The 12,010-nt window shown below is 43.6% G+C and overlaps 1 protein-coding gene across 7 annotated transcripts in view; it reads left to right on the forward strand.

Moving 5' to 3' along the window:
- KIFAP3 (kinesin associated protein 3) overlaps positions 1-12,010 on the forward strand; it is a 67,922-nt gene that overhangs the window by 53,118 nt on the left and 2,794 nt on the right. The window contains exon 20 of one of the 7 annotated variants that reach the window (XR_008438348.1): positions 11,317-11,436. The exons of the other annotated variants lie outside the window; for them this stretch is intronic. The gene's annotated coding sequence lies outside the window, so the exon portion shown is untranslated. The remainder of the gene's footprint in view (positions 1-11,316; positions 11,437-12,010) is intronic. 7 annotated transcript variants of the gene reach the window in all.

The raw sequence follows: 12,010 nt of genomic DNA on the forward strand, positions 1-12,010 counted from the left end.
TTGTACCTGTAACTTAGATCCAACTTTGACATTTAGAGCTGTATTCCATATAGATCCTCATCTTCAATTTGATTTGCTAAGCAAAGGACTGAAGGAATTGGTGATCTTGGTGACCCTGCCAGGGAGTGTGTCTCATCCATCCTTTATTTTCAGTAGAGTTCAGCACAGTTTATTTAGAAGTTGGAACATTCCCATCCCAGCCTTTCAGGAGGGAAGAGCCATCTTGCAGGCTGTCTCTGAGGATGAAAAACCAGCAGGGATCAGTGGCAGAACAAACTGTTTCATGCTCCTTTAGACAAAAAATGTTCTCATGCAGGGTCTGTGCTGAGACTGCCCCTATCCCTTTCCTCCTTATTTGAACACAGGCAGTAATATTTCCCTGTCTTAAGAGGTGGACATATAGTGAGTATAAAATCTTTTTCTTAATGGAAAGAAAACCGAAAAGAGTATAAATTACTATTATAAGATGATTCTACTTAGAACCATTTTACCATAATGATATTTCTTAAAACTCTGTGCAGTACTTCTTTTCCATAATTAAACCTTATTTTAAAAACAAAACCCAACTTAGTTGCCTTTGCAATATGTTCAGCAGAGTTGTACTCAGCTTCTGCCATTTGGACACTATTTAATTTGCATTTCCCAGGAGAATTAAATTAGGTTTTATTAGTAAATTGGGCCTATAACCTTGCAGGCAGGTTTTATTAGTTTATCACACATCAGTATTAGCAAATTGTAAATCCCACTGAAACAAATTTGAAAAGGCCTTAAAGAAAAGCCCAGAACCAATGAAGTTCCTGGACACAAATAAGGGAGTTTATTTTGGTTGGTTTATGTATTTATTTTTTTTAATCCCACAATAATCTTGTTAGTGGCAGCAGAGTCACCTTTTTTATCATATTCTGTTGTCCTAACTGTGCCTACATGTTTAGTTTTATAGAAGTTAAAGGCACTGACTATTCCTGGGGAACTGGCAGAGAGCTTTTGTTCCTCAGTGCCTATGCAGGTGCTACATACCCCTGGAACTGAGATTTTGCATCTAAAAGAATGTGAGAAGGAAGTGGGAACTGCTGCCCTTTGGAGGGTTTTGGTCACAGTCTGGGACAAGCTTATTGAAAGACTTCACTTGACTGCTTCAGGTGCTGCCTGGATCATGGCCTGACGTGACCCAAAATTCACTGTGTCATTATTTTCCTTCAGCACTGAAATGTGACAGTGGTGCTTCCAGGACAGGAAGGCTTCATTGCTAAGAGCTTTTGAATGAGAGCTTGAATTTCTTTGTGTCTTACAGTAATTTGTTTCTGCATCAGTACTAAACTAGAACTCTCTCTCTTTCTGGGTTTTTTTTGTTGGTTTTTTTTTGTTATTTTGGTGGTTTGGGTTTTTTTGGTTTTGTGGGTTTTTTGGGTTGGTTTTGGTTTTGTTTTTTCTTGTTTTGTTTTGGGTTTGTTTGTTTGTTTTGGGGGGTTTTTTGGGTGGTGATTATATTCCTGTTAGCAATCACTTCATTTTTTCATACTGTCTGTTCAAAGCCTTGTTTTCTAGAGGTGCTGCAGCCTGATCATATAATCCAGTTTAGGTGTCACTAGTAAGTGTCTGACCAAATTCTGCTGTTACACTGTGGACAGTTACTGGAGCCTTTTTGAAGACAGGGGTCTGATTATTCCAGAGGGTGAAGATTTTGCCCTGTGGCCCATATTCATCAATTAGATTTTCCCAGAGTTTGGAGAACTTTGCACCACTGAAAGATTAGGGCTGTAATTGAGGAATATCCTTAAAAGGACAATATTATTCACATCCAATATTTGATGTACAACAACTTTTGAATGTACATGGGTGTTTATTTGTAGTCATCGTATTCTTAGCATGAGGAAAAGCTCCCAAGCAGCTCTCCATGTATCTCCCATACACAGCCAGTGCCCATAGTCCTTGAGAGCTGATAGCCAAGGTGGGCAGGTAAGCACAGGTGGGGGAGAATGGAGGTTCCTCCTGCAGAGTCAGGTGCCAGAGCTGGAGCAGAAGAGAAGTTCCTCCTGCGGAGTCAGGTGCCAGAGCTGGAGCAGGGCAGGGCTCTCCTGCTTGCTCCCACAGTGACCAGACCACACCACCTCGCCAGGGTGTGTGGTCTGGAGCTGGGAAGGATCAGGTTGCCCTTGTTTCATTTACTGTAAGAGAGGTTTAATTGCTCCCAACAATTGCAGCAGTATGGGAGAGGTGAAATAGCTTGCTGGGGAATATTTTAACACAGTTAAAATAGCATATTTTTTCAGCAAGTTGCAGATGCTGTTTGGGAAGAGAATAAGTATTGAGGTTTTAATGCACTTCAGCTTTTTTGGAATACAGGATACTTGGGCCTCTTTTACTTGCAGTCACTTTTTTTTTACATTTTTTTAGTTGTTTTTTATTTTATTATATTCCACCTGCAGTTGGCCTTATTTAACCATCATGGTTTAGGTGGCTATTAAGAATTTTAAAAGAATACCCAAATGCTGCAGCAGTGAGCTCAAGTCCTTTGGAATGTCTTACCAAAAAATCCCCCAACCCTGGGCCTGTCTCTTCTGAAATGTAACATTAATTAATTCCCACGTTCTGTCTGCTGCTCAGTCCCTCCAGATGTGCTACTAGGAATAGACTGGCTCCCTGGTTACAAGCCATCTGGGCTCTGTAAACTGATTTGCACTTATATTAAACAATAAGTGAACAGAATGCGGAAGAGTTATTAAAGCAAATGTACATTGCTTATAAATCTCAAAGTAAAATATTAAAATGTAGTAAAGGGGAATGGAATGTGCAAATGAAGACCTGCTTGTTTTTAATGAGTTTAGCTGTGACCTTCTCGATTTCAACCAAAAGAAAAGAATTTTATTTTTCTCTTTAAAAATTAAAAAAAAAAAAAAGAAAAAGAAACTATAAAACTGCTTACAGAAGTATCTGAGACAAAAACAAGGAAATATAATGTTCTAAACTTGACTGGTCCAAACCACTCAAGCTGCTGTGACAGCTCATAAAACTGAGAGTAGATTTTAACTGGACTCTGTTTTACATTGCCAGAGTGAATTTTCCTTGCAGGAAGTAGCCAGAAGGTTTATTTAGTTTCCAGACTGCTGCTTTGATCTTTCCATTCTGTCACTTCTCAGGTTACATAGCCCTTTTTCACTGCAGTAAATCTGCAACAGTTAATGAGAATAAAATTTCCTCCTTCTCACTGATCACATGCTGTTAAATGCCAAACCACAGCCAGCAGCATATTTGCAGAATTCAGCTGCACTGTACAAAAACAGCACAATCAGTTTAATCTTGTTGGTTTTGTAATTCATTTTATTGAGCTTTCCTTTTTCAAGTGACCTATTTTATCAAGACAAGTGGTTGCAAGGCCAGATCTGGAAGAAAGATTTAAAACTGTAATAAAGTGAGGGGTGTTTTGTGTGCTGGGTTTAAGCATGCTCACAGGATTCAAAATTAAACTTAAAATGAGGAGTTTGAAAAAGGCCCATATATCAGTGGGATATTTCTTGTGGTTATTATCTGAACTGAACATGTTCAGTTGCTCTGAGCAAGTCTCTAGCATAAAAATTAATATATCAAATTAATTTCTTTGCCAAATACTTAAAATTGTTTTGATTCTAAAATTTTATTCTGATTCTGTGTTTATCAGCCTCAACTGTCCAACTCCAAAGACTCACCCATTCTTTTCCCCCTGGAAAACTAAGATGATGGTTTTTTAACTCTGAGATTTAAAAAAAATAATAAATTGGCTTACAGGGTTTATTTGCCTTTGGGATTTTGAGCTTTTTAAATTTTATTTTTTTCCAGTACTCCCTGATCAATCTGGAAACATTTGATTTTTCATTTGTTTAAGTTGAGTTTTTTATATAATAATGCTACTCCAAGATACAGATCTCCAAGAACACATTCCTTGTCTGTGTTTGTATCTGCCATGTTTTCAGTGTTATTCCTAAGGAAAAAAATTGGTAAGAGACATTGAGATTTATTTTCTTCTTGATTTTCACTAAAATCATTGCTGATAGATCTCGACAAGATTTCACTAGGGCCCTGTGCTGATATATAAAAGTGTTTGAAATCCGGACAATTATCTGTGGTAGTAAAAGAATATTTCAAGTTTCTTCATCAGTAGTAACACTGCAACTGCATTTGCTGTGTGTGCTCGAGTGAGTGCTGCAAATCCCCCAGCAATGTTAACTTTCAGAGAAGGCTTTGAAAGCTTTTATTGGCTGCAGCTGGAACTCAGAGCAGAACAGATTTCTTGACCCTCCCTCCCTCCTTCCCTCCAGCATCTGGAGGGATGCCCCACCGGGCTGCCCTGCAGACAGCACAGTGCCACCAGTGCCTTGTGGCCTTGGCTTCTCCAGCCTTTGGTGCACAACAGGGGACTTTTGTCCCCATTTGTGTTGAAGGACAGAACTGAGTAGCTGTGCTTAGGCTTGAGGAGTTTGTATAAACATTTAAAGGGAAAATTCTCCACCAAAAAGCTGCATTTTTGCTTCAGCTGCTTGTCTCTGAGTACATTTTCAGTGACCTGGTGTAGCACAGGAAGCAAGGAACACTTCCTGTGTGGAAATGGGAAGGCTGATGGAAGCTGGAGCAGATCCTGATCTGGTCAGTGACACCAGTCATCTCTGTGAAACTTCAGCATCTTATTTTGCTTTCTGTACCCAGCCTAACACGGAGCTTGCTGGAGACAATTGAAAGGGAGGTGTGAAAGCTTCCCAAGCCAGGCCTATCCCTAGTTCAGATTAAGGCAATGTACTCTTCAGTTTATGGAGTTGACACATACACTTTGGACTGTGCAAGGAGAGAGGAGGAGGAAAGGACATCTTGCTTTTTATTGCCTGTTCCTCAGGGCTTTTTTATTTGTTTTAGTTCTTAATTAATTCTTAAGAAATGGATGTATCTAATCAGTGGCTTTGGACAGTTGTTGAGCCAAGAGCACAGGAGATGTTTCTGTCAGGCTTAGAATGGAAAACCAGAGCTCTTGATTTCCGTTCCAGCTCTGCCTGTGCACTTGACCTTTTAAGAAATCCTGTAGAGAATGGCTGAGAAACTCCTTGTCTGTGTGACAGAGCTATGAGCCTGACTGCAGGAACGCTGCAGGACCTCTCCTGATGCCCTTCACAGCAACAACGTGGCTGCATGACACAACTGCAGCCGTTGAGCTGCTGTTTTGCCCCCTGGCTCTGTTGGGGATTGGTTGCCATTCTAGCAGAGCAGAAATATTTTTTTTTTCCTAAAGGGTTTTACAGAATAAGCAGAAGTCTTTTCTGTCTATGTCAGTCTAATTTGAGTCTTCTCATTACTGTAGTTTGTCATTTGGCTGTCTTTAATGTCTGGGCTGTTTTCTCTTCCAATACTCCAATGGGAAACTGAGGTCATGGAGAAAAGGAGCAACTTGTCCAGGATCACACAGCAGGTAACTGACAGAGCAAGAAACTGAGGCCAAATCCCAGTCTGTGTTTGCAGAGCAGGGATGGCAGGAGCTACAGCTTTCAAGCAAGTTTCACACTGAATTTGGCTAAGCAAGATCATTTGTTTTTGGTTCAGTGCTTTCTTACTATTCAGTTGGGAAATACTTTTTTTTTTTTAATGCTGCCTTCCCCCAGTGAATTTTGGCGTGGTTATTGCTTGGTGCATAGCTGGAGCCTGACACAGAAGACACAGTGCTCATTTCTCCCCCATTGTCAGCTTTCCATTTGTTTGTAATTAAATGGGAGAAACAGCAGTATTGTGCTGAGATACAACCGGGCAACAAGTCCAGAAGCAATTGGAAACTTTAAGTCATTAAGTACACTGAAGAAAGTTGGATAACATGGAAGGAGAGACATGATCATATCCATAAAAGCTGTGTTACGGTGCACGAGGGAGCTAAAGTATTATTGCACAGGTTCATTTGGATACTTTCTGTGTTGTGAGCAGGTACAATATTACTATTTAAGGGACATTAATGTTTAATGCTAATGTAGAGATGGACTTGGGTGATTGATGCAGTGGGTACAGTCACAGACACTGCCACAAAACTCCCCTCCCACTTAAGCTTGAGGAATAAAAAGCATGAAAAAAAGAGCTTCACAAATAGAAGAGAAAAACGTGGGGTCATGAGAGGCAGAATTTAGGAGACCTGTGGTTTATAGTTTAACGTCATTACCAGTAGCAGGAGAATCTACAGTTACAAGACATTATATAAAGAAACACTATTTTTTCCTAAGGCTTCTCAGTTGTATGGAGTTTCTCCATAACCCATGGTTTGTGCTCTTGCTTTGAAGGACAGAAGATTTATGGTCAGTGAAGGCAAACCAGAGAGATAACTGGCTTGTAGGAGGAAATGGGATCGTCATCTCAATCCCTGGATTTAAAGCAAGGACAGAAGCAACAGGCCTGTGCCCCTTCGTGGTGCCCTTTACCCTGCTCTGGCTGCTGTTGGGAGAATGGGGTCCCATCCAGTACTCAGCTGCCAGGGAATATCAGCAGAAAGGCCACAGAGTCCATGGCTTCAGAGGCTCTGAGTCTTGGTTCATGTGTGAAGGTTCCTTGGTACCTGCAGAGGATTAGCTAAATGTGTCATACCTGCAGACGGCTTTAGAAGCTGGAGGTCTTTGTGTGTTCTGTGGGATTCAAAATCATTTCCCACCTGCTGTGCTTGGATGCACAGGGTGCCTTAATCCCTGATTGTGCAATGGGTCAGGGCCTGGATGCCCCAGCTCCCCCTGCCTTTCCATGCCTGGCCTCTGTGAAGAGGAAACCTCAGGAGAGAGGAAGGGAGGGAAGCAGCTGCAGCATTGACCAGCCAGTCTGCTAATTGTGCTGGCAGGGCTGAGCATCCCCTTTGTGATTATACTGCCCTGCACTGCAGTCTTTGTCTCAGACCAGCTCTCATCAACACTTCAGGAACAAACAAAAACACCGAGATGAGAGAAAAAATACGGCCTTTGCTGCTGGCAAACTTCTGTGTGTCTTGTTGGCAAGTGTTCTAATCAGTGAGCTGCATCTCATTTGTACAGGTTATAATGCTGTGCTTGTCTTGAGATCAGAGACTGCTGTGGCACTCCCATGGCTCTGGCACCTCCTGAGGGGAAAGTACAGCCTTCAGTATTCCTTTGAACATGATTTGTTTTGTCTATTACACACAGGAGCTCGATCCAGCATTGTGGAATACAGGGGTTCATGGCATGAGAGTTCATAAGGGAATACAGGATGGGAACTGTACTGTCACATGTGAGTGGGTTCATGGAACAGAAAATGTAGGACTTCAGTGATGTGCAGCTGCAATTCTGAACACCTGCCTAGGCTGAGGTGGGGATGGCTTGGGAGTGAAGACTGATTTTTAGAAACAATAATAGCCACTGTATAGAGGGAGAAGGTACAGAGGAAAGAGTAGGACTGCTATGAATTGTACTGATACCAGGCTTCTGAATGATGCTGAGAACCCCTCTGGTTCCCCTGCCTCTGATCCTCAAGAGGAGTTTTGGAAGGCTGCAGGTGTGATCAGAGGTGTCACGTGTGTCAGCAGAGGCTGCCTGTTTACCCCTGCATGTAAACCCTCCTAGCAGCTCACTGGAGCATGTGGAGAGCTTTGGGTGTGAGTCCTTCATAGGGCTTGGTGGGGTTGCTGATGAGTTGAGTTGCAAGTAGTGTTTGGCTGGTCTTACCAAGGTCAGAGGATCTACATAATTAAAAATCTATAGATTTTAAACAAAATATATTTTATTTTTAATAAGCTTATAAATCTTGTATCCCTACTGAGTAGCTGAGAGCCTCTGAGACATGAGGGCTTGTTGATGCAGAGTAAGGAGGGAGGATTGACAGGGTTTTAGAAAAAGTTTAGAGTGAAAAGAATTAGAGATGAAATCTTGGCTCTGGTGGAAGCACTCTATGTGTTTAGCTTGCAGTTCATTTTCAGGGGGCAGTGATTCCAGGGTGCCTTAATTTTGGGCAGTGTGAGGTCCTAAACTGGTATTTCACCCTCAAAGGCTTTTCCAGGGCCACTGTCACTTGCACAGGCAGTGACAGTCTGGTACAATGTGTGCCAGACTGCTTCAGACCTGTTTCCCAGGCAGTGCTTCCTGCTGGGATCACTCTAAGTTCCATGGATCCTACTGGGGGCTTTCAGTTGGATTTCAAGCATTTACTTTTGACCAAGAATCTCCGCAGTGATGCTGGACTTGCCTTTCTGAGGCCCTGCTAATGCTGGAGGAATTAGTACCTGGTGTAATGCTGGTAATGCTGTGGTGTGAGAGCCCCTGTCAAGCAGCAGCACTGGTCCCAGTGTGAGCACTGGTGTGGACAGGGTGGGGTGTGCAGTGCCACGGTCACTCTGCGCCCAGGTGTTAATTACCCAGGTGTTAATTATCCAGCCCGGGTTCCCCAGCCTTTCCTGATACCTTGCCCTGGGGAGCAGCACAGACACCTGGAGGGAAACCCCAGCAGAGGGTTCCCCATGGAGTGCTCCCTGTGGGAGCCTGCTGAGCCTTCCACACATCCCACAAAGCCTATCTAGTCCAAGGCCTATCTAGTTCAGAAGAATTTTGTGGATGCAGCAGGATGCTGGCTGCCCTTTTCTGTTGGGAGACAGGACACAACTGGTCTTTACATCTTGAATTTTGTCAGGGCACCTAAGATCCTCCATGGGTATATTAATTTGGATGCTCTGAATCAGAGCAAGCATCAATAAGCAGGGCTGTTCAGAAATCTCTCCTCACTCATGCACATCAGGAACACTTTCCTCTTCGGCATGTGTTCCTCAGTTCCCTAGCAGTACAAGCAAATTGGAAAGTTCAGCTGTCATTTGGGGAAGGTCATAGATCACACTAGCAGCCTGAGTAATCCAAGAGGTTTTAAGTATCACAGCATTTAGTTTAAAGTGAAATTTGCTCTGACAGGGGCTGGCAGACCAATAGGAAAAAGAAATATTTGTGCTAGGAGAAGTGCATGTGTAGAGACCTCGAGTATAACTGATGGCTGGAAGTGATTTCAGTCTAAAAAAAACAAATCATTAAGAGAGTGCATAGGGGTAAAATACACAGTTCATATTTTAAAGGGTCTCAAAATGAACCAGCAACTGAGGTTAGCAGTACATAGTAATTAGCTGGGCTGTTCACTGTTTAACTCCATCAGCCCCAGGCGTGGGTCTGAGCTTTGCACAAGAGCACAGTTGTGCTGTGCCAGGGTGGCGGCGAGCGCCGCTCTGTGCGCACGCATGCTCTGTGAGACAGAGCTGCCTGCAGTGTCTTGCAGCCTGAGCCTTGTTGCTGAGGGTGTTGTGCTGCTCTGTCATCCATTGCCACTCTACAGCTGCAGGGGTGCATGCACTTCTGGCTGCCCAGTTACATAGCAGTGAGCACTGGGAGGAAAGAATACCAACTCAGGCATGAGTATTGTTGCCCCAGTGGATAATTATGTGTCCCTAATTTATGGGAAGACAGGATTAGTGCTTGTTCTGCTGAGCACTGAGTTTCCTGGTAGATGCTGTAGCATAAAGCCAACCACACGTTTTTCCTAGGAACAAGTCTTGAGGCTGATTGCTGGTATAAATCTGAGCACACATGGCACAGATCATGATCTCAGGCCAGTCGTTATCCAGCAAGTGTTTACAGCCGCAGAACTGCCATCTCTGCTGGCTCTCCCCTTCTGCTGTTCTTGGCAGAAGGGACAAGGATTCATCAGGAGTTGTTTTTAAATCCATCTTCACCTCGGTGGGTTGTGCCCTTGGCCTGGCAGCCTCGGGAGCGAGCCAGGCTCCGCTCTCCAGGCGCGTGTTGGCTCTGTGGCTGTCCCACCCCTCTGTCACCTCCTGGGCTCAGGACCCTTCCCTTCGGCTCCGACAGGCTCTGTGCTGCAGGCTGCCAGTGCAAACAATCCAACAGGCAAAGCTGCTACGCTTCAAGAGCACTAACGTGCAAAAGTGAAGCCAGTTTTTTTCAAGCATGGTCAAGACTTCAGTTACTTCAGGGAAATATATGGAAATATTTAGATAGGAGAGAATAGTGATTTGATCAAGGTGTTTTAATGTGATTTTCTGTGGTTTTTGTTTTTTGAGGGGTTTTTTTTGGGTTTTTTTGGGGGGGGGGGGGGGTTTTGGGGTTTTTTTTTTTTTTTGACTGTCCAAAGCAGTTATCAGCTGATCCATCTCTTCCAGTTTTCTTCAGGACACTAACATATGTCTGAACCATTTGGAAATAACTGATACCTCTCAATGTTTAAACTCTAGAGATCTTTACCTAATTACTTACACATTTATAAAAAAAATATTAAAAAACTGATTTGTTGAGAATGTGATTGAAACCATATTTTCCCTGCTCTTGTTATCAGTTTAAATACATTTAGAAGTTCTTTGAATGAGGATTACCGAGCTGGAAGTGGCTAGAGGAGCTCGGCCTGCAGGGATAGAGGCCCATTGCCACCGCGTGGCTCAGGCCGTTATTACACCTCACCCCCAAAAGCCCGTGGTGCTTCAGCTTGGGCTGTACAAAGGAGTTCAGGACAGGTTTCAGGCTCCTGTTTTTGTTGTGTCCCTCTTTGCCACAGGAAACCTGAGGATGGCACTGCTGTGAGCCTGGGCACGGCTGCTGCAAGTTTGACTAGCAGTCAACAGCCCTAGGCACCCACAGCCTCCTCACTCACCTGAATATCATTCCAGAATGAGCTTTGCAGTGGTTTGCAGAAATGCAAAAAGGCCCTATTCTACCACACTTGTAATAAAAACAACTTAGCCACAACTAACATTGTTATAGTCACAGAAAACATCATGGAAAGATAAACTCAGAAAAGCATTTTCTGTTAAAATAGCTCTTCATTATAAATCAGCTGTAGATGTTTTAAGGATCTTTGGAGGAAAGCAATGAAATTCCTGAGTTTAAAGGTAGCCTTAAAGGGTCCTGCTTCTCTGCAGTGTAACATATCTGGTGTCACTGGGAATTTGTAGAAGCACAACAGAACCAGACCCTGCACTCCCAATTCCCACTATGCCTTCTTTTAGTACATTGTTAACTCGTGGTACTGACAGTACTGAAAGAACCCTGAAGGAATTGGCATTGGTTTATAGAAGTTTGTTAAATTATTTGTTTTCTGAACTGCCAAACTGGTCAGCTTCATGCTTGTCCTTGTTGGCTTGTACACAAGAGCCTGATATGGAGATACTGCAGCCAAGGGCAGCCTGGGTGAGGTCTGTCTGTCAGTGCCTTTGCACATTGCAAATCAGTGACAGGGGAGAGGCGGGGACTGGCTAAGGTGACTGCTGGGTTTGGGGTTTCTGGAGATGAGAGATAAACACAAAGTAACAGGATTTCTCTTAATCTCTTCTTTCAGGAGTCTTTCAAAGCTTCAGGCCTGCTAATGAGAAAGCTGTTGTTTGTCAGGTACAAAGGAGGCATCTGGGGAAGATGCCTCAGAGGTCACCAGCTCATTTCCTAATGGGCTTGGAAAAGGGTAAGAGGACTTTGGGGTGGACACAGGAAGGAATGGGTGGCCAGAGGAATGCATTCACAGGGCTTTGCACCAGGGCCACTCTGCTGCACTCTGCTGCATTGAAGGGCTGATCAGCCTGCAAGGTTGGGCTGATGGCTCTGTGCAGGAGTTAGGAGATGGGTGTTGCCAATTCAGATACACATGGGCAGATGTGGAAATGCAAAGCACTTTCAGGACACAGCATTTCTCAAGATACATCCAAGTAAAACAGTGATTTTTTTTTTTTCTCTGCAGCTTGGCTATTGATTGTGTCCCTTCCATCCCAGAGGACAAATCTCAGCCTCACACCTTCCACCTTCACCTGACTATCAGGATATCCCATGAGTGAACTTGTTTTTTGAGAAACCAGGCACTAGGAATCCTTTTCTAGGGCCTCACTGAGATACAATCCAAGGAAAGTGTCTTTGTGAGGACAGAGATGGACGTGGTCCCCCGCCATGCAGCTGAGCCCTTTCAGCCCAACCAATTCAGCAGTGCCAGCTCTTGCAGAGCCAGGGCCTGGGGCCCACCCATTGTACATCTTCTGCAGGGGTCG

The sequence above is a fragment of the Vidua macroura genome, chromosome 9, assembly GCF_024509145.1.
Source record: "Vidua macroura isolate BioBank_ID:100142 chromosome 9, ASM2450914v1, whole genome shotgun sequence".
Classification (NCBI taxonomy): domain Eukaryota; kingdom Metazoa; phylum Chordata; class Aves; order Passeriformes; family Viduidae; genus Vidua; species Vidua macroura.